This window comes from Paramisgurnus dabryanus, chromosome 7 (genome assembly GCF_030506205.2).
Source record: "Paramisgurnus dabryanus chromosome 7, PD_genome_1.1, whole genome shotgun sequence".
Lineage (NCBI taxonomy): Eukaryota > Metazoa > Chordata > Actinopteri > Cypriniformes > Cobitidae > Paramisgurnus > Paramisgurnus dabryanus.
The window spans coordinates 39,676,691-39,700,663 of record NC_133343.1 but is presented as its reverse complement, the minus strand read 5'-3'; positions in this window follow the sequence as shown (position 1 = coordinate 39,700,663).

Genomic DNA, 23,973 nt, shown 5'->3' with positions numbered 1-23,973 from the left:
ACGTTGCATGCACAAGTTTTTCATAGCGCCACCTAGTGGTTATTTGTTATTTTGACTTAAAAATACTGCAACCTTATATCTAAAATCATGAGTCATCGTGGATTATGCCTTTCATGGCTTTGAGTATAATCATTGGTGGATTGCAATTCACTCCCTAGCAACCAATCAGAATACCCTAGCAACCATTTAGCAAGAGCTGTATCTTTGTATCAGAACATCGTAGAGATATGGGGTTCGGCTCGTTTGACTTTTTTACACTATTTTAACATTTTGTGACCCAAGTTTTGCCACTGTAAGCACCACAAACATTTCCTTCAGTGTTCTATTTGTCAATGCTTCGTGAGAAGAGAGGGAGACATTTCACTGAATGATAGCACCTTTTTTGCTGATGACTTTGAACAGGTGTGTGAGGTAGCTTATTTTTTATAATTTATTTTGTACAATTCAGCAAAACTACACAGGCATGCCCTGAAAGGTCTTAAGGTCCCAAATCGCTTGAACCCGACTCAATGGCCTTGTAATTCAACTAAACACGGCCATTTCTGAATTGTATTTTACGGTATAAATCTGAAAAACTAATTCTCGTTAACAAATTATCAGAATGACTTAACATTAAGGATGTGATATGTTTGTCCTATAGGTGCACCTGTGTGTAAGCTACATAGTCTGTCTGAACCGTTTCTGACCATCTCTTACGTTTTTCTGGATGCGATGTGGTGTATCAGCCTGGTCGACGACATCTGACATGTTGTATGTGCTTTAATGCTCGAAACCCGGTAAACGCTGCTTGCAGCTTTAATATTATTATTAGGGGTTCAAGCCCGTAGGGCTGAAACCCTATTGTAATTGTTAAGATTTTTATTTATTATTATTATTTTGCCGTAAAACGGAACGTGCAGCTCAAACCGTAAGGCCTAGAGACTTGAAACTTGGCCAAATGGTAGGACCCAATTTGGGGAGAGGTTGATAGAGTATCAACCCGATTGGCCTATAGGTGGCGCTATAGCGATAACAAACGCGTTGATGATCATAACTCCCACAAATCTTGTCCAAATGTCAAGTGTCTTATATCACTGGAATCCTTGCGTCAAGACGAACAAAACGTATATCTCCGATTTCATTTCCGTCATGACATTTTTTTCGCTATTTTCGATTTTGTCGAAAAAAATAAAAACGAACTAGTCCTAGGTTTTTTGTCCGATCGGAACCGTTCCAGTGCTGTAATATTCCTTGGAGTGTGAATATCAAAAGTTATCAAAAAAATTTTGAACTTTCGACTCACCATCGTAAAGCCACGCCCAAACGCCCCAATGGGCGGAGCCTCTTGGACTTAAATGGCTATAACTTGGGATTGGAAAGAGGTATCGACACCAAATTTGGTACACATATACAGGGGACTATTCTGGGGTCACGAGCAAAAAATTGCGCCGCTTGACCACTAGTTGGCGCTATAACACCACCTCAACTTTGAAGGGCTGTAACTATAGATATATGCGACCGAACAACTTGACCTTTGGCACCGGTGCTCCTGGTCTAGGGTACTATCTATGTCTAAAAGGAATTTCGCGTAGCTCAAAAAACATGGCCGCCATCGGCCAATCAAGAAAAAGCAGCTATTAGACAGGGTTAACGGAGGCCGATCAAAACGAAACGCGTTGGGCCTGTTTGTCTCTTGGCCATGAAGGTCTGTGCAGAGTAAGAAAAAATTCGGCCTCCGGGAGGCGCTATCACGTTTTTTCAGTGTTTAAGTGATTGTGTATTATGCAGTGTTTCAGATATCAACAAGATCTTCATATCATTTAATAGAGGTACTTATAATGAACAACTTTCCCTCAAGCAGCACTTGTCTCAGTCGAATCGTTTGTTAGATATTCATCATTTTCTTATAAACCTACTTTTGCGAACTAGTCCTAGGTTTTTTGACCGATCTGAACCAATCCAGTGCTGGAATATTCCTTAGACACTGAATATCAATAATTATCAAAAAAAAGTTGAACTTTGCACTCGTCGTCGCAATACCACGGTCAAAAGTACGAAGAGGCGGTGCCACAAATACTTAAATGGCCATCATTTATGATAGGAATGAGATATCAACACGAAATTTGGTACACATATGTATAGACCTAGGCTGAGGTCACATGCAAAACATTTCAGAGATTGTCCACGAGGTGGCGCTATAACCTAAGAACAAAGAACGATGACTATAGCATATGTATACGACACATAAATATTTGTCTGACCTACTTGTTATTTTGCACTTAACATCTGCTTTCAGATTCTTATAAGGGTCTATTAGGATAATTACATATCTTAGAAAACATGAGACCAACAGCCAGCCAGCATTAACCATGTACGAGTCCAGTGTAATGGTGTGCGATTACAACTAACCTGATGGGCCTGTTTGTCTTATGTTCTCAAGTGTCTGTGAGGATTTTTGGCTCATCATTCCGGAAATATTTGCATCTAGAACAACGGGTGCTACGTTAACTGTCCCCTAGATCAGTGGTTCTCAAAATTATTCCTGGAGGCCCACTGCTCTGCACAAATACAAAAGTCTTCTATTTTAAACAAATCTACTTTAATCATCAGTAGAGATTTGTATGAACTGAACTGATTGTGTCAGATGAGAGAATCATACAAAAAGTGCCGAGCATTGGGTCTTGAGAAACCACTGCGTTTCACTGAGTTGAAAGTACTGCTCTAGATGTTTATGTTTGCATGAAAAATAATTTTGTGAATTTACTGTACTATATCTATTTTATTTTATAATCAAATCATCAAAATGTATTAAAACTAATTAAAATCTAATTATCTCCACTTCTGTTATCAAATTAAAATATGAACAATTTATATATATATATATATATATATATATATATATATATATATTAATTTTACAAACTCATTACTATAATATTACAATCAAATAGTTTAAATTAAAACTTGTTTAAAGGTTGAACTGCAGATTAGTATGGTTTACATCTAGGCAAATATTCAATTCTACATTCATTTCTCTTCTTATAAAAAAGTTATTATTTTTTTCTAGAATATTTACTCTATTAATACATAACTGAGTATTATGTAAGGAGTTACAATCAGGGTTCTAAATTAACACCCGCCAACCCGCCAAATGCGGGTTAAAATTCATTTTGGCGGGTATTAATAAAAACTTACTAGCCAGTTTGGCCGGTGATGCATGATGCATTGCAAGCATTATACATAAAGCTCCGTTCTCGGTCATTTATCCCTCTGGCAGTACTTCCTACATTTCCCATAAACACTGTGCCGTAATGCTACGTGATAATGTTTCATACGCCAAATGGCTGCGCGCAGTTTGCAGCGAAACCAGCGCGAGAAACTATGGAAACGAACGGAGCGTCCACCAGAAAAGGAAGAAGGAGAACGAACGGGCAGAGCAGGGAGGATAGACTAAAAGACAGCGGTGTCGCCACACCCCTTTACTGAGGCACGTGCCCCAGTGTAAATCTTTTGTGCCCAGGTGTAAATGTCAAGTTTAAATTTGAGCAGTTAACTAGTATATTCAGATCTATATGCAATGTATTTACCCAATTTACGCTTGTAAAGCGACGAAGCGTCGCACTGAGGCGTGCACGCATGTATCCATGTCCACGCGCGTCTTTGCGTTCATCCGCGCGCGCAACTGCATCCAAAGGGGACGCCACGCAAATGAGTAATTATGAAAACATGACGAGAAGTAAGTTTCTAAATAATAATGATAATCTTATTTTGACTCGATCATTATTGGCTTCTGTAGATGGACATCAGAAATGTTTTGTGCAAAGCAGGGAAAAGGAAGCAGAACGGAGAGATGATGAGTTTTAGGGAGGTAAGACAAACTACATCCTCACTCAGTCAGTTCTCAAATATTAGAGGACAAATCTCAGGAAAACCTCTTGTCAAGTCTATAGGATTGCATTGTTGCTGAGAAAATCAACAGATGTATGTGTTATACTGTTCTGTATTTACAGATATGAAATTAATATTTAGTTTACTAATATTTAACTCTAGGACACTACATAAACAGTTAGCAGTAACTGTGACTGAGATTATTTAGTATAGCAGTCATAAAAAGTCTGGTTTCTTAAAATATTCTTGTAAAAATAAGTTATTAATCATTGCTATCATTGTATAATGTAGAAAATATTTCTCTGCTGTCATTATTACCAAACATTTTATGCCATTAATGCCTCCAAACATAATGTTTAATAATGTTAGGTATGATGAAGATTATACTTAAATATTTTTAAATACATATTTATCTTTCGCAGTACCTGTTGCACTGTAGAATAGTGGGTTAAGCAAAGGAAATTGTATAGAACACAGCAGGCTTTCAAAAAAAGTCAGCAAAAAATGGGGGGCCTGTGCCCCAGTTAGGCTTTATGTCTATCAACAGAGAAATGAAGAAAGCTTATGTTTCATCACAAAAATGTTGTCATGTTTTGTCAGGATTGTCGCATGCACGCGAAAGAAAAAACGAATCATTGTTGCATTCAGTGGCACTCATAATTTCTCTTTTCACCGGAAAAAATTTGGCTAGTGGAAATGCTGATTGGCTAGTAACTTTAGAAAGTTACCAGCCACTTTGGCTGGTGGTCAAAAAAGTTAATTTAGAACCCTGGTTACAATCATAAGATGTATAACATTGAAAGAGTTGAATAAGTCCACTAGGTATGGCATCAAATACAACTGCAAATTCCTTAGCAGTTACTGGAATCTTATAGTGATTGTGGAATTCACAATAATTAAAGAGGTGACCATCATCTTTAAATAACTGCCTCACTAATATTATATTATTATCATACCAATTTCTATAAAATAAGGATCTGTTTCTTGTATAGAATATTCTTGTTATTCCAAATAACAGATCTATGTGGAGAAAAGTTATGTTTATATATGAGCATCCAAGAAAAACAAACCTGTTTATGGAAACCTGACAGTTTTATGGGAAACTTGTTTATATCAAAATTGTATCGCAAAAAAAATTCCAAACCACCCAATTTCTTAAAAATCATTTCTGGTATGATGTTCCATATACTACCTTTGCAACTTCAGTAACTTTTTATCCACTTATTTTTAAAAAACACAGTTAGCAGTATTAAAATCTAGTAAAAAAATGTATCCTCCTTTCTCAACTGGATTGCATAGAATTGACTTTTTAATGTAGTGCTTCACTGCTGGGTCTGTCGTTCATACGTGGATTCCTCAGTTAGCTGGATTTCATTGTTGACAATTAAGCTTCATGTTGAATTATTTGTTTCTTCGAAGGTCATTCTAGAGTTGTTGTTATAGTTACATGTCCGTAAGGTTAAAACTGCTCAGGATTCAAATTCAACTCGTTAAAAAAAAATGATACATTTAATATTTTAGTAATGTTATTTAAAAAACTATATAATATAAAAAACATAATTAAGACTGTGTTTTAAGGACTAGTCTGAAGAATTAGTAGTTAGTAAGGGCTAATCAGTCGTACTATTTGGATTTAAAATAATTTAAATAATTTAAATATTTTTTCACGTGATAATTAAAACAGTTATGTTCAATCGTGAAGATAAAAATGTATGACTAACTTTGAATACTAGTCTTAGAGATTAATGTTACTGACCATTGGTTTAAGGGTAGTTCCAGACTAAAATTTAGGCTTAAGTTTTAGTTGTCTTACTTGAAAATAGCTTACACTGGCCTACCTTTAAATATATCTGGGCCATAGTTTTGGCTTAAGATGTACACCAGTAATGTTTTTTACAAGGTTTGTTTGTAAAAAGTACCTAAATGTTTTTACATAACTAATGGCTAGTCATGCATCAATTTAAACCTGTGGGAAACAACCCGATAAAGTTATAAAGCTTCAAATGTTGTCTTAGAATTTTTCAAATCCTAAAGGTATGAAAAAGATTGCTGTAAATATGTGGATCCTTAAAGAACAGGCCAACATTAGAAATAATAACTAATAATCATACATAAAGAGAATATATATTTGGATATCAGTAGCTTTAGTATTCTAATCTATTTTCCATGACATAAACATGCCATGATGTGTCTTATAAAGTTTTTAATAATTGTTTATTAGAATTATTGCAATTAAATTGTAATGTTATGATATAATTGGTTGTTTTAAATGTTAATGACATTTGCTTAATGACATCATATTTGTTTTTAACTCCATTTGATATAAGCAACACATCTGGATCAGTTATATATGGGCATAGCCAGTGGTTAAATAAAAAAATATGTAGAGCTTTAGTACTATTTTTAGGCCTACTATAATATGACAGAGGCTGTCATCTGAAATACTTGTACGTTTGCACATAATTTCTATGTCAAAGAATGTTATGTTCTATAAGAACAATTACTTTTGTAAAATAGTCTAAAAGGTTTAAACAAGCAACCATTTAGTAAGACCTACAGAATAGATCTCTATGAACTAAAATGACTGTTTCAGATGAGAGAAACATACAAAATGTGCAGAGAATGTTTGTGTATATGTTCCTTTTGTCCATAAAAATATATATGGTTTAATAACTTGCATACCTCACTTTATTTACCTAATTAAAACAGAAAGCCTTCATGGTACTCAATTATAGGACATGAACATGAATCTGCTAAATGAAATGATATTTGTTATTGACACGATTTAACAACACCATCCAGCATTCAGATAACGTGTCTGGTTATGTTTTATTCAATTATTTCAGTTCTTACACTCAACAACAGTTAAGCTAGTGCAGTACAATTTTGAAAGCCGTTCCGTTTTCAAAATGACTGTGTGATAGCTATACTTCTGCAAAGTTGTTTTTGTATTTGATATATTGTTTTGAAAAACGTTTTGAAAACGGAACGGCCCCTAAAGCTTATGACAAAGCATACAATGTATTATTGAGATCAGGCAATATACTGAAATTCCTTATTGTGGATTTTAGGTGCAATTTTCCGTTATGTCCACTAGATGGCAGAAGAGGATCAATCACTGGCTGACATTTGCACTCACAGAAAACACAGAAGATGATTACTCTTCAAGTAAGTCTACTATTAATAGAACTCTGTTTACATTTAAAGGTGAAGTGTGTAATTTTTAGAAGGATCTCTTGACAGAAATGCCAAATGATATACAAAACTATATTATTAGGGGTGTATAAATACCTTTCATAATGAACCGGTATGTGTTTATTACCTTAGAACGAGACCTTTTTATCTACATACACCGAGGGTCCCCCTTGACATGGAAGTCACCATTTTGTGCTGCCATTTTCCTACAGAAGACCATAACAATTAGACAATTCTTTTTACTACGTTGTCTCCGACAATGACATGTTTGTCTGGTGGCGGCTACCGTAGCTTCTCTATGTGTTTCAAAAGCGAGGGGTGAGCAGTGGACTAAGCCATTGGTTGCAATTCGTGACCTCACCACTAGATGCTGCTAAAATTTACACACTGCACCTTTAACTTCATGATTTTACTGTTATAATATTAAAATCACATTTAGTGAAAGACTAACATTTCAATTGTTCTGAGTCATCAGTTTTAACACTCATGTCACTTTATGATAGCTGTGAAACGTGAACATAATTTTGGAGGCACTTACACAACATTTGCAGTAAGAATTATATTTTTTTGTTTTTTATAAAAAAAAAACATTCCAAATGAGTGTATAACCATGTCAATATTAAGTCTTGTTCTTTAACAGTCTTGTTCTATTTATTATTTTTCTTCTGCCGTAGAACGGATTGTGCAGACCAAACCGTAAGGCCTAGAGACTTGAGACTTGGCCAAATGGTAGGACCCAATTTGGGGAGAGGTTGACAGAGTATCAACCCGATTGGCCTATAGGTGGCGCTATAGCGATAACAAATGCGTTGATGCTCATAACTCCCACAAATCTTGTCCAATCTCCGATTTCATTTCCGTCATGAAATTTTTTTCGCTATTTTCGATTTTGTCGAAAAAAATAAAAACGAACTAGTCCTAGGTTTTTTGTCCGATCGAAACCGTTTCAGTCCTGTAATATTCCTTGGAGTGTGAATATAAAAAGTTATCAAAAAAAAGTTGAACTTTATACTCGTCGTCGTCAAGCCACGCCCAAACGCCCCCAATGGGCGGAGCCTCTTGGACTTAAATGGCTATAACTTGGGATTGGAAAGAGGTATCGAAACCAAATTTGGTACACATTTAAACTGACTATTCTGGGGTGACCTGAAAAAAATTGCATCGCTTGACCACTAGTTGGCGCTATAACACCACCTCAACTTTGAAGGGCTGTAACTAGAGAAATATGTGACCGATCAACTTGAGATTTGGCACGGGTGCTCTTGGTCTAGGGTGCTATCTGTGTGTGAAAGGAATTTCGCGTAGGTCAAAAAACATGGCCGCCATCGGCCAATCAAGAAAAAGCAGCTATTAGACATGGTTAACAGAGGCCGATCAAAACGAAACGTGTTGGGCCTGTTTGTCTCTTGGCCATGAAGGTCTGTGCAGAGTAAGAAAAAATTCGGCCTCCGGGAGGCGCTATCACGTTTTTTCAGTGTTTAAGTGATTGTGTATTATGCAGTGTTTCAGATATCAACAAGATCTTCATATCATTTAATAGAGGTACTTATAATGAACAACTTTACCTCAAGAAGCATTTGTCTCAGTCGAATCGTTTGTTAGATATTCATCATTTTCTTTTAAACCTACTTTTGCGAACTAGTCCTAGGTTTTTTGACCAATCTGAACCAATCCAGTGCTGGAATATTCCTTAGACACTGAATATCAATAATTATCAAAAAAAGTTGAACTTTGCACTGTTCGTCGCAACACCACAGTTAAAAGTACGAACAGGCGGTGCAACAAATACTTAAATGGCTATCATTTATGATATGAATCAGATATCAACACGAAACTTGGTACACATATGTATAGACCTAGTCCGAGGTCACATGCAAAAAATTGCAGAGATTGTCTACTAGGTGGCGCTATAACCTAAGAACAAAGAACGATGACTATAGCATATGTATACGACACATAAATATTTGTCTGATCTACTTGTTATTTTGCACTTAACATCTGCTTTCAGATTCTTATAAGGGTCTATTAGGATAATTACATATCTTAGAAAACATGAGACCAACAGCCAGCCAGCATTAACCATGTACGAGTCCAGTGTAATGGTGTGTGATTACAACTAAACTGATGGGCCTGTTTGTCTTATGTTCTCAAGTGTCTGTGAGGATTTTTGGCTCATCATTCCGGAAATATTTGCATCTAGAAAAATGGGTGTTACGTTAACTGTCCCCTAGATCAGTGGTTCTCAATGTTATTCCTTTGTATATTGTTGTATGTGAGTATTAAGTCTTATTGTCCAACATTGCGATTTCTGCTTGCTTTTATAAATGTGTGTGTGTGTGTGTGTGTGTGTGTGTGTGTGTGTGTGTGTGTGTGTTTTAGGTCATGTACACATGCTGGTTGTATCAGGGCTACAACAACTTAGGATGCCCAAAAAGAGGGCTAAACAATTAGCAACATACTGTGCCTTGTCTGCCACCATATATGGTAAAGTCAATGCCATTTATATCCATAGCAACTGCAAAAAATTGCAGAGATTGTCCACTAGGTGGCGCTATAACATGAGAAAAATGAATAATGGCTATAGCATATGTGAATGATATATACGTAGAGGTCTGACCTAATTGTTATTTGCATATAAAATCTACTTTCAGGTTCATCTTTCTGACAAATGTGTGTGAAGTAAAACTTCTCTAGATCAATGGTTCTCAACACACCTGCTTCAAATAATTAGCACAATAGTAGAGATCTCTATGAACTAAACTGATTGTGTCAGATGAAAGAAACATTCAAAATGTGCAGAGCAGTGGTCCTCCAGAAACGGAGTAGAGAACCACTGCTCTAGATGTTTATGTTTATATGAAAAAACTATTTTGTTAACTAATACTTGGTTTTTCACTCAACAACAGTAAAGCCAATGCAGTACATTTTCCTGTAGTCTGTGAGCCAATATAAATGCCAAATTGTGATCACCAATTGTAAGTCTTATTCCTTTAGTTGTTTAAGTTTGAATTACAAAAACAATTTTTCAAAACAACTCCTAGGGTTTTCAGTCAACAACAATAAAATCAGTGTAGTAAATTTTTTCTGTCCTCTGTGTGTAAAGATATATCAAGTACAAAATGTAATGAATTTGCATATCTGCTGTTGTATGCATAGATTACATGTGATGTCACACAGTGGTGTGGGTGCCATTTGTACAACTGAATTGCAGCATGCATGTTTAAAGGAAATCATAAAGATATGGATTAAAGTTTTCCATTATCCCCAAAACTCTGAGCATCACCAGAAATGAATTGCTGCTATCAATAGGATATATGTCTGGCTGTATTTACATCAGTAGCATTAGGATTCTATTCTACCTTCCATGACATAAACGTGTCCTGACATGATTTATAATACAAAGTAGTTACATTTTATACGTTCTTTTTAAAATATTGCACCCAAAACTTCATGTAATAATGCAATTGGTTATTATTCAAATACATGACCTGCTAGAACCCAACTAAATAGTTGCACTTTATGAAAGTGAACACAGACAAATGCTCACCAGCAAATATGCTGCAAATCTACTAAATGACATGACATTTGTTATTGACACAATTTGATATTGAAAACATATCTGGATAAGTTATTTATTGGCCCAGCCTAAAATCACATGCCAATAATTGCAGAGCTATACCACTATTTGACAATTTAAAGGCGGAGTACACAATGTTTGAAAGCCAATGTTGACATTTGAAATCACCTAAACAAACACGCCCCTACCCCAATAGAATCTAGACCTTCTGTTGATAGACCCACCCCACACATACGCAACCCGGCAAGGATGTCGTTTAGTAGACACGCTCCTTACTTCTGATTGGCTATAAGTGTGTTTTGGTAGTCGGCCCGTCTCCTTTTCCAAAGCGTATTTCAAACATCGTGGACTCTGCCTTTAACATGACAGAGCCTAAAAATGTTTCTATTAAAATATGTAACATTGCTTTATTGTTTCCAAATCCAAAAATCAGTATTCTCTTAAATACTCTCTGAGCGAAACACAGACCCTCATTAACATACTTAAGAGCATGCTTATTAGGATTTGAGTTAAAAATGTGTCTATCTTTTTTCCTTTACAATATTCACTACTAATTTTATGTTAAATTAATTGTAAAATTATTATTTATTATTCAAAAATCTATACTCAATGAAATTGTGTTCACATGTTTCATCAATGGATACATGATTTAACTTTATGAAGTCATTTATTATTACGTTAAATAAACATTTCGTCAATCATTCTGACGGTATCTGTTTTACAGTCATGTGACATTCGAACATAGGATAAACATTTAAATAGGTTGATGAACTCTTAAAGGACACCAAGCATATGGAGATTGGTCATTTATTTCAAAGTCTTATTTCCTAACCCTGCCATTTCTGCTTCTGTGTGTAAATGCATGTATGTGTTTTAGCTTATTCTTCATCATTGCTGTGTTATAGATTAGCCATATGAGACCTATATCTCTATATCAGAACATCGTAGAGAAATTGTGGTGGGCTGTTTTGTCTCATGTTAACAATTTTTGAAACATTTTGTGTGACAAATCTTGCAACAGCATGCACCACATAATTTTCTCTTCAGAAAATTTACCTAATTGGTAACATGTTAGTATTTCATATTCTAAGTATATTTGATAACAATGCAGCAAATCTAAACAGGCAAGCCCTTAAAGGTCTTAAAGGTTCATATAATGAGATTTTTTAAAGATGTAAAATAAATTGTTTGTGTACCCAGAGTGTGTATGTGAAGTGTTATCTCAAAATACTCCACAAATCATTTATTATAGCATGTTAAAATTGACACTTTGTAGGCCTGAGCAAAATTGTGCAGTTTTTGGGTGTTTCCTTTAAAATGCAAATGAGTGGATGAAATGCAAACACTGATCACAATGATGGTGGTTTGTTGTAATTGAAATTCAATTGTGCTCTCGATTATTTTATTTTTTATCTTTTTCATGTTTTCTAGGTTGATATAAGCACTGGGGACCCAATTATAGCACTTACACTTGGAAAAAGTCAGATTTTCACGCTATGACCCCTTTAAGATCCCAGATCGCTTGAACCCCGCTAATCGCTGCTTGCAGCTATATTTATTATTATTATTATTATTATTTTTCCGCCATAAAACGCGTCGCCCAGCACAAACCGTAAGTCGTAGAAACTTGCCACTTGGTCAACTGGTTGTATATTAGCAGGCTACTCAGATACAGTGAATCAGCCAAATCGGCCCATAGGTGGCGCTATAGCAATGCCCGACGCGTTGGGGCTCATAACTCCTAAACCGGACATCCTACACTCAAGTGTTTGGTATCATTGTAATCCCTGGCTCCAAACTTAAAAAATGTATATCTCCGATTTCTTTTCCGTCATGAAAAATGTTCCGCTATTTTCGATTTTGTTGAAAAAAATAAAAACGAACTAGTCCTAGGTTTTTCGCCCGATCGGAATCATTCCAGTGCTAAAATGTTCCTTGGAGTTTGAGTATCAATAATTATCAAAAAAAAGTTGAACTTTCGACTCACGGTCAACATGCCACGCCCACACGTCTGAATTGTGGGCAGGCACTAGAACATTATTGGCTATAACTGGGGACAGGAATGAAGTATCAACACGACACTTGGTACTTGTGATGAGAGTCATGGCCTGAGGTTTCATGCATCGTTTCGTCACAGCGCCACCTAGTGGTCATACGAATCGAATAATGCTTATAACTTAGGCTGAGTTTAACGTATTTTCATGCGACGTTTTTCCTTGGACTCCTGAATTGTTGCCGAGTCCAATGATACCAAGCATGCCAGGTTTTGCTTTACGGTTGGTTCTGCACAGCAAAATAGCACTTAAAAAACATGCGCGAATAACTCCGCAAGGGTTCATCCGATCGACTCGAAACATCCATAGGAAGAATATTGTATTACCTTCTGAACAAAAAGTTCTATTGGCATTATGTTAAAATTTCCATCAGAAATGGCCGAAAATTGCAAAAAACGAAAAATTTACTCCAAATTTTGTGTTTTTTACACATAAATGGTTATAACTCCGCAACGAAATGATATTTTTTTACCAGATTTGATACGCTGATGTCTGAGCAGAGTCTGAGGCAATACAAAAAAAATGGTATGCCTGCACCACTAGTTGGCCTCATAATTGAACAAAACCTTTGACGTTGAGCTAGCACAATGGTCATACAACAGTTTTTTTCACTAAACTTAAGTGTATAGCCATGATACTAGCTAGATGTAACACATTCATGACGTTGCATGCACAAGTTTTTCATAGCGCCACCTAGTGGTTATTTGTTATTTTGACTTAAAAATACTGCAACCTTATATCTAAAATCATGAGTCATCGTGGATTATGCCTTTCATGGCTTTGAGTATAATCATTGGTGGATTGCAATTCACTCCCTAGCAACCAATCAGAATACCCTAGCAACCATTTAGCAAGAGCTGTATCTTTGTATCAGAACATCGTAGAGATATGGGGTTCGGCTCGTTTGACTTTTTTACACTATTTTAACATTTTGTGACCCAAGTTTTGCCACTGTAAGCACCACAAACATTTCCTTCAGTGTTCTATTTGTCAATGCTTCGTGAGAAGAGAGGGAGACATTTCACTGAATGATAGCACCTTTTTTGCTGATGACTTTGAACAGGTGTGTGAGGTAGCTTATTTTTTATAATTTATTTTGTACAATTCAGCAAAACTACACAGGCATGCCCTTAAAGGTCTTAAGGTCCCAAATCGCTTGAACCCGACTCAATGGCCTTGTAATTCAACTAAACACGGCCATTTCTGAATTGTATTTTACGGTATAAATCTGAAAAACTAATTCTCGTTAACAAATTATCAGAATGACTTAACATTAAGGATGTGACATGTTTGTCCTATAGGTGCACCTGTGTGTAAGCTACATAGTCTGTCTGAACCGTTTCTGACCATCTCTTACGTTTTTCTGGATGCGATGTGGTGTATCAGCCTGGTCGACGACATCTGACATGTTGTATGTGCTTTAATGCTCGAAACCCGGTAAACGCTGCTTGCAGCTTTAATTATTATTATTATTATTATTATTATTATTTTTCCGCCATAAAACGCGTCGCCCAGCACAAACCGTAAGTCGTAGAAACTTGCCACTTGGTCAACTGGTTGTATATTAGCAGGCTACTCAGATACAGTGAATCAGCCAAATCGGCCCATAGGTGGCGCTATAGCAATGCCTGACGCGTTGGGGCTCATAACTCCTAAACCGGACATCCTACACTCAAGTGTCTGGTATCATTGTAATCCCTGGCTCCAAACTTAAAAAATGTATATCTCCGATTTCATTTCCGGTATGCAAATTTTTTCGCTAATTTGCATAATATGCATTTCAAGCCAAACTGAACTAGTCCTAGGTTTTTCGCCCGATCGGAATCGTTCCAACGCAGGAGAAATCTGTGGAGTGAGTAGGTAAATAATTATCGAACAGAATGTGTAATTTCGCTTCAGTGTCACTAAGGGGCGCCAAAATTCAATACCGGAAGTAGACTATCTCCAGGAAAATGGCTATAACTCGTGAACGGTTAGAGATATCTTAACACGGTTTGGTACACATGTGTATCAGCTCACTCCGGGGTCACAGGAAAAAAATACGCGGATTTTGGCCACTAGGTGGCGCTATAATAAGCTTGAGGTCGAAAATGGCTATCACTACACAACCGTAAGCCCGATACACTTCATATTTGGTATGGTGTGTCTTTGTGCAATGTACCATGAGGGTATAGAAGGACATTGGCGTATCTCCAAAAACATGGCCGTAATCGGCCAATGAACGTTGAGGACTGATTTGACAGGGTTAACAAAGGTCGATCGGAACGAAACGCACTGTGCTTCTTCGTGTACTGCTCCTGAAGGCCTGTAAGAATTACGGTGTCATTTGGCCACTAGGGGGCATAATACCGTATTTTGGTGCCTGTATCACGTGACGTTTGACATACACACTAGGGGTGGCACGGTTCATGAAAACAATCCGAACCGTTCGGTTCGCTTGTCTCGGTTCGGAGCGTGTGTGAACCGCCCGGTTCGACGGTTCATGGCATGCGCATGCGCAATGTAGTTTTGTGCCCTGTACGTGACCTCAGATAGCGTTTTTCCCTTTCGCGCGAAAAAAAAAAAAGAGTTGACTGGTGTGGAGAGTGAGTGCTGCAGATTAAATTTCGTATAAAAATGGCAAGTGGGAGAGAAAAGCAAGACTGCCCGGAGTTGGAGGATGCGCCAGCGTCGTATAAGTCTGGTGTGTGGGAACATTTTGGATTTAATGTTACCAATGATGACAGCGGGAAAAAAACAATTGATAAAACTGCGACTGTGTGCAAGTATTGTAAAACACGCATTCAATATGCTAATGGAAACACTACGAATATGTCAGTTCATCTGAGAAGACATCACCCCAATGTGTCTGTAGACAGCGTAAGGAGGAGAGAGCCGGTAAGGAAACAACTTTTGCTCTCTGCAGCATTTAAGCAGCCTCTCGGCGATAAATCAGACAGGGCAACAGCCATAACTAAAGCGTTGGGGATGTTTATAGCAAAAGATATACAGCCATACAGCGTGATTGAGGATGAAGGATTTCGTCAGCTGATGAAAGTACTCGAGCCGCGGTACAATATTCCCTCCCGCCGACACTTCGGCACCGCTGTAATTCCAAAACTGTATGACGAGACACGAGGCGAAATTGTAACAGAATTGTCCGCCACTGCTCACGTAGCGCTCACAACGGATGGATGGACCTCTAGGGCCACTGAAAGTTTCCTCACGGTGACCGCTCACTACATTACTTCGGAGTGGGAAATGAGAAGCTATGTTTTGCAGACACGCCCCATTTACGAAAGCCATACCAGTGAGCATCTCTCTGAAATACTGACAGACACGGTGGCGGAATGGAAACTGGAGAGGGCCAACAGCATAATTCCTGTTACTACGGATAATGCTAAAAATATAGTTAATGCTATCGATTTAGCAGCGGGACTTGGGCCACAGATTGGGTGCTTTGCACACACTGTTAACCTTGCAGCTAAGAGTGCAATTACACTAAACCAAGTATCCAGACTCCTAGGGAGGGTTAGGAAGGTGGTTAATTTCTTTCACAGAAGCACAACAGCTGCCCATGTCCTAAAAACCAAGCAGGATATGCTGGAATTGCCTGTTCACAAACTAATACACGATGTAACCACTCGTTGGAACTCAACATATGACATGTTAGAACGTTATGTGGAGCAACAGGCTGCCATCTATTCTGCCCTGATCGACAAGGATATGAAAAAGAAAGTCAAGGACATTTCCCTGTTAACTGACAGTGAAACAAAACTCGCAGAGGACCTCATTAATATTCTCAAACCACTGAAGAATGTAACCACCCTTATGAGCACAGAAACATCCCCCTCAGTTTCAATGATTATCCCACTGCAGATGAGGATACTCAAAGCCATGACATCAAGTGCAGAGGACAGTACCACCATCAAAGAAGCTAAGGCAGCCATCACTAAAGACCTTAAAGCCAGATACAATGACCCTAGTGTTCAGGATTATCTACACAGAGCCACAGCACTGGATCCAAGGTTCAAGTCTCTGCCTTACCTGGAAGAAGCCTGTGTTCAGAAAATATATGATGATCTCACCATGGACATTGAAAAGCAGGTATTGTGGTTTTCTTTTGTATATCTATCTATTATCTAAAGTAGGCCTACGTGTAATTTATCAGCAATCCCAATTATAACTATTGTTTTCTTTTTTTTAGACTAAGCCAAGCATATTTAATCTGTTTTTGCCTTTAGTAATATTTTTCTATTCCCCACTGCCCAGTAGAGAATTATTGATTGCTGCCATGAGAGCTATTTGTTATTATTAACATTTCCAAAATCGCTATTTTGTCTTATATTCGTCAGGTTCAACACAGTGAAGCCCATGCGGCCTCGGCAGCGGAGCCAGGGCCATCAGAGACATCTCCTCCCCAGAAAAAATCTGCCATGGCAACGGTATTTGCAGATTTTTTTACAACAGAGGAAAGAAGCACAAAGCCTTTGTCCGACATAATTCGTGAAGAGGTCACCTCATACAAAGCCACAGGCTGCATCTCTGTGGATGAAGACCCACTAGCATGGTGGAAGTGCAATGAACATAAGTTCCCACACATTGCTAAGTTAGCACAACGTAACCTCGCTGTCCCAGGTACATCTGTGCCAAGTGAGCGTGTTTTTTCTACGGCAGGGGACATCGTCACTGCAAGTAGGTCTCGTCTCTTGCCAGAAAATGTGGACAAACTAATATTCTTGCAGAAAAATATGAAAATAAAGTGAACAGAACAGTGTTGTTTTAAAACACTGCAGTGTGTTTGATTTGTATGCAACATTTTATACTGATAGCCTGCATTTTTGTTTTAAATATTAAAAATATTACAGTGGCACTTTAGGTTTACAAAAGAACTCCAGCTATGTTTCCAAATACTGCACTTTAATTTCAAGTTAAAAAAAATGTATCCTTACTCTCAGGGAAATGAGGGAATAGAAGCATTGTTGATACAGTACTGTTTTTGTGTTGAGCTGGTTGAACTTATGCTTCACTTTATGTTTATGGCATTTGCTATGGTTATAGCCTCATTATAGGCAATTATGTTTAATATATTCTGACTTATTTAAAAGTCTGAGCTTTAAGAGTTCTGCTCTTTTTCTGAGCTTTAAGAGTTCTGTTCTTTTTCTTAAATGATACCATTTTGTAAGAGCTACACTGAAGTTTACACTTTGTGTGCTAAAAAGGCACATAAGTTCATGATGGCACATTTTGATTTTTTTGCCAAATAAATGAAAAGCATGTTGAAATTATCAATGTCTTCCCTCTTGCTGTATCAAAATCTCACCTGGCATTCCTCAGAGATGGTTACAATAATGTGCTTAAAGTCAAGTCAAATTCAGTTTGTGCATGATTACATGATATAACTTTTTTATACTGTATCCTAAATTGTGAATAATTAATTAAGCTATATATCATATGTTGAAGTACATTTCTGGAGTGTTAAAAATTAAAATTAAAAATAACAAAATGAACCGTACAGAACCGAAAACCGTGACCCTTGAACCGTGATACGAACCGAACCGAGGGTTTTGTGAACCGTGCCACCCCTAATACACACACAAACATGACATCATTTGATAGATCGGCTCATGACGAAAAACTTTGCCTCTTGAAGCATTGCTGTCAATCAAACGGTTTGTTAGTTATTGGCGATAACGTTCAAACCTACTTTTGCGAACTAGTCCTAGGTTTTTCGTCCGATCTGAACCTAACCAAGGTTGATTGACTCTGTGGAGTGTGAAAATGAATAATTATCAAAAAAAAGTTGAAATTTGTATTCATACACGCAAGGAGTGGCCAAAAACCGAACTGGGCGGAGCTTAGAACATTTAAACGGCCATAACTTGAGAGGGGTTTTAGATATCATCATGGGGCTTGAATAATATGTGTAGGCCATCGGTCTAAGGTCGTGATATAAAAATCTTGCCGATCGGAAACTAGATGGCGCTATAACGGGGAAAATGGCACTAAATACTGTGATTATGCAATGGTTACAACTTTTACGCCTATAACTTTATCTGTGGTCAAGAGATTTTCATGGGAGTTGTTTTTTAGCATCCTGAATTGTTGCCGAGTCCAACGATACCAAGCATGCCAGGTTTTGCCTTACAATTAGTTCTGCACAGGAAAATAGCGCTTACAAAACACGCGCGAATAACTCCGCGAGGGTTATTCTGATCGACTCGAAACGACCATAGGAAGAACATTGCATTACCTTCTGAACAAAAAAGTCTATTGGAATTATGTTAAAATTTTCATCAGAAATGGCCGAAAATTACAAAAAACGAAAAATTACCTCAAAATTTGTCGTTTTTTACACATAAATGGTTATACCTCCGCAACAAAATGACTTTTTTCACCAGATTTGATACACTGATGTTTAAGAAGAGTCTGGGGCAATACAAAAAAAATGGTATGCCTGCAGTTGGCCTCATAATTGAACAAAACCTTTGACGTTGATCGAGCCCAATGGTCTTACAACTGTTTTTTACTAAACTAAAGTGTGCAGCCATGATACTAGCTAGATGTAACAAAGTCATGACCTGACGTTGCATGCACAATTTTGTCATAGCGCCATCCTGTGGTTATTTGTTATTTTCACTTAAAAGTGAGTAGAGAGCGGAGAGATTTCACTGAATGAGAGCCGTTTTTTGCTGATAACTAATGTATTTAAGGTTGTATCTTCGACAAACGTATGCATAATGACACGGTACTTGGTAATTCTGATGGCAGTCAGGGCCTGAGGGAGCCTGCAGTTTCGTTGCACCGCCACCTAGTGGTCGGACGCATATTTTACACGCCTAGAACTTTGGCTGCAGTCACCGTATTTTCATGAGACTTTTTTCACAGGAGTCCTGAATTGTTGCAGAGTCCAACGATACCAAACATGCCAGGTTTTGCCTTATGCTTAGTCCTGGAGTTATCAGAACACAATCAAGGAGGACATTAAATAAGTCAAGCATTATCTTTCCAGCTGTGTTTGCTGTCCACTGTAGGTCCTTGCGGTTTGTTGCGTTGCTGTGTGTGTGCCTTATGTGCACGTCTGCAGTCTGTTTACACCATTGCACCATACCACGACTCAATGGCCTTGTAGTTCAACTAAACACTGCCATTTCTGAATTGTAAGTTACGGTATAAATCTGATAAACTTATTCTCGTTAACAAATTATCGGAATGACTTAACATTAAGGATGTGACCTATTTGTCCTATGGGTGCACCTGTGTGTAAGTAAACAGTCTTTAGGAACCGTTTCTGACCATCTCTTTCGTTTTTCTGGATGCGATGTGGTGTATCAGCCTGGTCGACAACGTCTGACGTCTCTGATGTGCTTTAATGCTCGAAACCCGGTAAATGCTGCTTGCAGCTTTAATTATTATTATTTTTCTGCCATAAAACGCGTCGCCCAGCACAAACCGTAAGTCGTAGAAACTTGCCACTTGGTCAACTGGTTGTATATTAGCAGGCTACTCAGATACAGTGAATCAGCCAAATCGGCCCATAGGTGGCGCTATAGCAATGCCCGACGCGTTGGGGCTCATAACTCCTAAACCGGACATCCTACACTCAAGTGTTTGGTATCATTGTAATCCCTGGCTCCAAACTTAAAAAATGTATATCTCCGATTTCATTTCCGGTATGCAAATTTTTTCGCTAATTTGCATAATATGCATTTCAAGCCAAAATGAACTAGTCCTAGGTTTTTCGCCCGATCGGAATCGTTCCAACGCAGGAGAAATCTGTGGAGTGAGTAGGTAAATAATTATCGAACAGAATGTGTAATTTCGCTTCAGTGTCACTAAGGGGCGCCAAAATTCAATACCGGAAGTAGACTATCTCCAGGAAAATGGCTATAACTCGTGAACGGTTAGAGATATCTTAACGCGGTTTGGTACACATGTGTATCAGCTCACTCCGGGGTCACAGGAAAAAATACGCGGATTTTGGCCACTAGGTGGCGCTATAATAAGCTTGAGGTCGAAAATGGCTATCACTACACAACCGTAAGCCCGATACACTTCATATTTGGTATGGTGTGTCTTTGTGCAATGTACCATGAGGGTCTATGAGGACATTGGTGTATCTGCAAAAACATGGCCGTCATCGGCCAATGAAGTGTGAGGGCTGATTTGACAGGGTTAACGAAGGTCGATCGGAACGACACTCACTGTGCTTGTTCGTGTACTGCTCCAGAAGGTCTGTAAGAATTATGGTGTCATTTGGCCACTAGGGGGCGTAATACCATATTTCGGTGCCTGTATCACGTGACGTTTGACATACATACACAAACATGACATCATATGATAGATCGGTTCATGACGAAAAACTTTGCCTCTTGAAGCGTTGCTGTCAATCAAACGGTTCGTTAGTTATTGGCGATAACGTTCAAACCTACTTTTGCGAACTAGTCCTAGGTTTTTCATCCGATCTGAACCTAACGAAAGCTGATTGATTCTGTGGAGTGGGAATATGAATAATTATCGAAAAAAAGTTGAAATTTGTATTCAAACACGCAAGGAGTGGCCAAAAACCGAACTGGGCGGAGCTTAAAACATTTAAACGGCCATAACTCGAGAGGCGTTTGAGATATCATCATGGGGCTTGAATCATATGTGTAGGCCATCGGTCTAAGGTCGTGATATAAAAAGCTCGCCGATTGGACACTAGATGGCGCTATAACGGGGAAAATAGCACTAAATACTGTGATTATGCAATGGTTGCAACTTTCACGCCTATAACTTTATCTGTGGTCAAGAGATTTTCATGGGAGTTATTTTTTTAGCATCCTGAATTGTTTCAGAGTCCTACGATACCAAGCATGCCAGGTTTCGCCTTACAGTTAGTTCTGCACAGGAAAATAGCGCTTAAAAAACACGTGCGAATAACTCCGCGAGGGTTATTCCAATCGACTCGAAACAACCATAGGAAGAACATTGCATTACCTTCTGAACAAAAAAGTCTATTGGCGTTATGTTAAAATTTTCATCAGAAATGGCTGAAAATTAAAAAAAACGAAAAATTACCCCAAAATTTGTCGTTTTTACACATAAATGGTTATACCTCCGCAACGAAATGACATTTTTTCACCAGATTTGATACACTGATGTCTGAGCAGAGTCTGAGGCAATACCCAAAAAATAATATGCCTGCACCACTAGTTGGCCTCAAAATTGAACAAAACCGTTGACATTGAGCGAGCCCAATGGTCTTACAACAGTTTTTTCACTTAACTGAAGTGTTTAGCCATGATACTAGCTAGATGTAACAAAGTCATGACCTGATGTTGCATGCACAATTTTGTCGTAGCGCCACCCTGTGCTTATTTGTTATTTTCACTTAGAAGTGAGTAGAGAGCGGAGAGATTTCACTGAATGATAGCCGTTTTTTTGCTGATAACTAATGTATTTAAGGTTGTATCTTCGCCAAACGTATGCGTAATGACACAGTACTTGGTAATTCTGATGGCAGTCAGGACCTGAGGGAGCCTGCAGTTTTGTTGCACCAACACCTAGTGTTCGGAAGCATATTTTAGAAACCTAAATCTTTGGCTGGAGTCACCGTATTTTCATGGGACTTTTTTCACAGGAGTCCTGAATTTTTGCAGAGTCCAACGATACCAAACATGCCCAGTTTTGCCTTATGCTTAGTCCTGGGGTTATCATAACACAATTCAGGAAGACATTAAATAAGACAAGCATTCTCTTTCCGGCTGTGTTTGCTGTTCACTGTAGGTCCTTGCGGTCTGCTGCGCTGCTGTGTTTGTGTCTTATGTACACGTGTGCAGTCTGTTTGCACCATTGCACCATACCACGACTCAATGGCCTTGTAGTTCAACTAAACGCGGCCATTTCCGAATTGTATGTTACGTTATAAATCTGAAAAACTAATTCTAGTTAACAAATTATCCTCATAACGTCACATTAAGGACATCACATGTTTGTCTTGTAGGTGCACCTGTGTGTAAGCATACATAGTCTGTATGATCTTTTTTTGAACATCTCTTTCATTTTTCTGGAGCGAGGTGGTTTATCATTCATTGTGGCTGTGTTTGGGTGTAACTGCTCCGCCTGGTAAGCGACGTGTGAGGTGTTTTGACGTTGCCTTAAAGCTCGAAACCCGGCAATTGCTGCTTGCAGCTATATTTAGGGTTTCGAGCACGAAGTGCTGAAAACCTATTGTATTTGTCTGTTTTATTAGGGTTTCGAGCACGAAGTGCTGAAAACCTATTGTATTTGTCTGTTTTATTATTATTATTTTTATTAGGGTTTCGAGCACGAAGTGCTGAAAACCTATTGTATTTGTCTGTTTTATTAGGGTTTCGAGCACGAAGTGCTGAAAACCTATTGTATTTGTCTGTTTTATTATTATTATTATTATTATTATTATTATTTTTCCGCCATAAAACGCGTCGCCCAGCACAAACCGTAAGTCGTAGAAACTTGCCACTTGGTCAACTGGTTGTATATTAGCAGGCTACTCAGATACAGTGAATCAGCCAAATCGGCCCATAGGTGGCGCTATAGCAATGCCCGACGCGTTGGGGCTCATAACTCCTAAACCGGACATCCTACACTCAAGTGTTTGGTATCATTGTAATCCCTGGCTCCAAACTTAAAAAATGTATATCTCCGATTTCATTTCCGTCATGAAAAATTTTCCGCTATTTTCGATTTTGTCGAAAAAAATAAAAACGAACTAGTCCTAGGTTTTTCGCCCGATCGGAATCATTCCAGTGCTAAAATGTTCCTTGGAGTTTGAATATCAATAATTATCAAAAAAAGTTGAACTTTCGACTCACGGTCAACATGCCACGCCCACACGTCTGAATTGTGGGCAGGCACTAGAACATTATTGGCTATAACTGGGGACAGGAATGAAGTATCAACACGACACTTGGTACTTGTGATGAGAGTCATGGCCTGAGGTTTCATGCATCGTTTCGTCACAGCGCCACCTAGTGGTCATACGAATCGAATAGTGCTTATAACTTAGGCTGAGTTTAACGTATTTTCATGCGACGTTTTTCCTTGGACTCCTGAATTGTTGCCGAGTCCAATGATACCAAGCATGCCAGGTTTTGCTTTACGGTTGGTTCTGCACAGGAAAATAGCACTTAAAAAACATGCGCGAATAACTCCGCGAGGGTTCATCCGATCGACTCGAAACAACCATAGGAAGAATATTGTATTACCTTCTGAACAAAAAGTTCTATTGGCATTATGTTAAAATTTCCATCAGAAATGGCCGAAAATTGCAAAAAACGA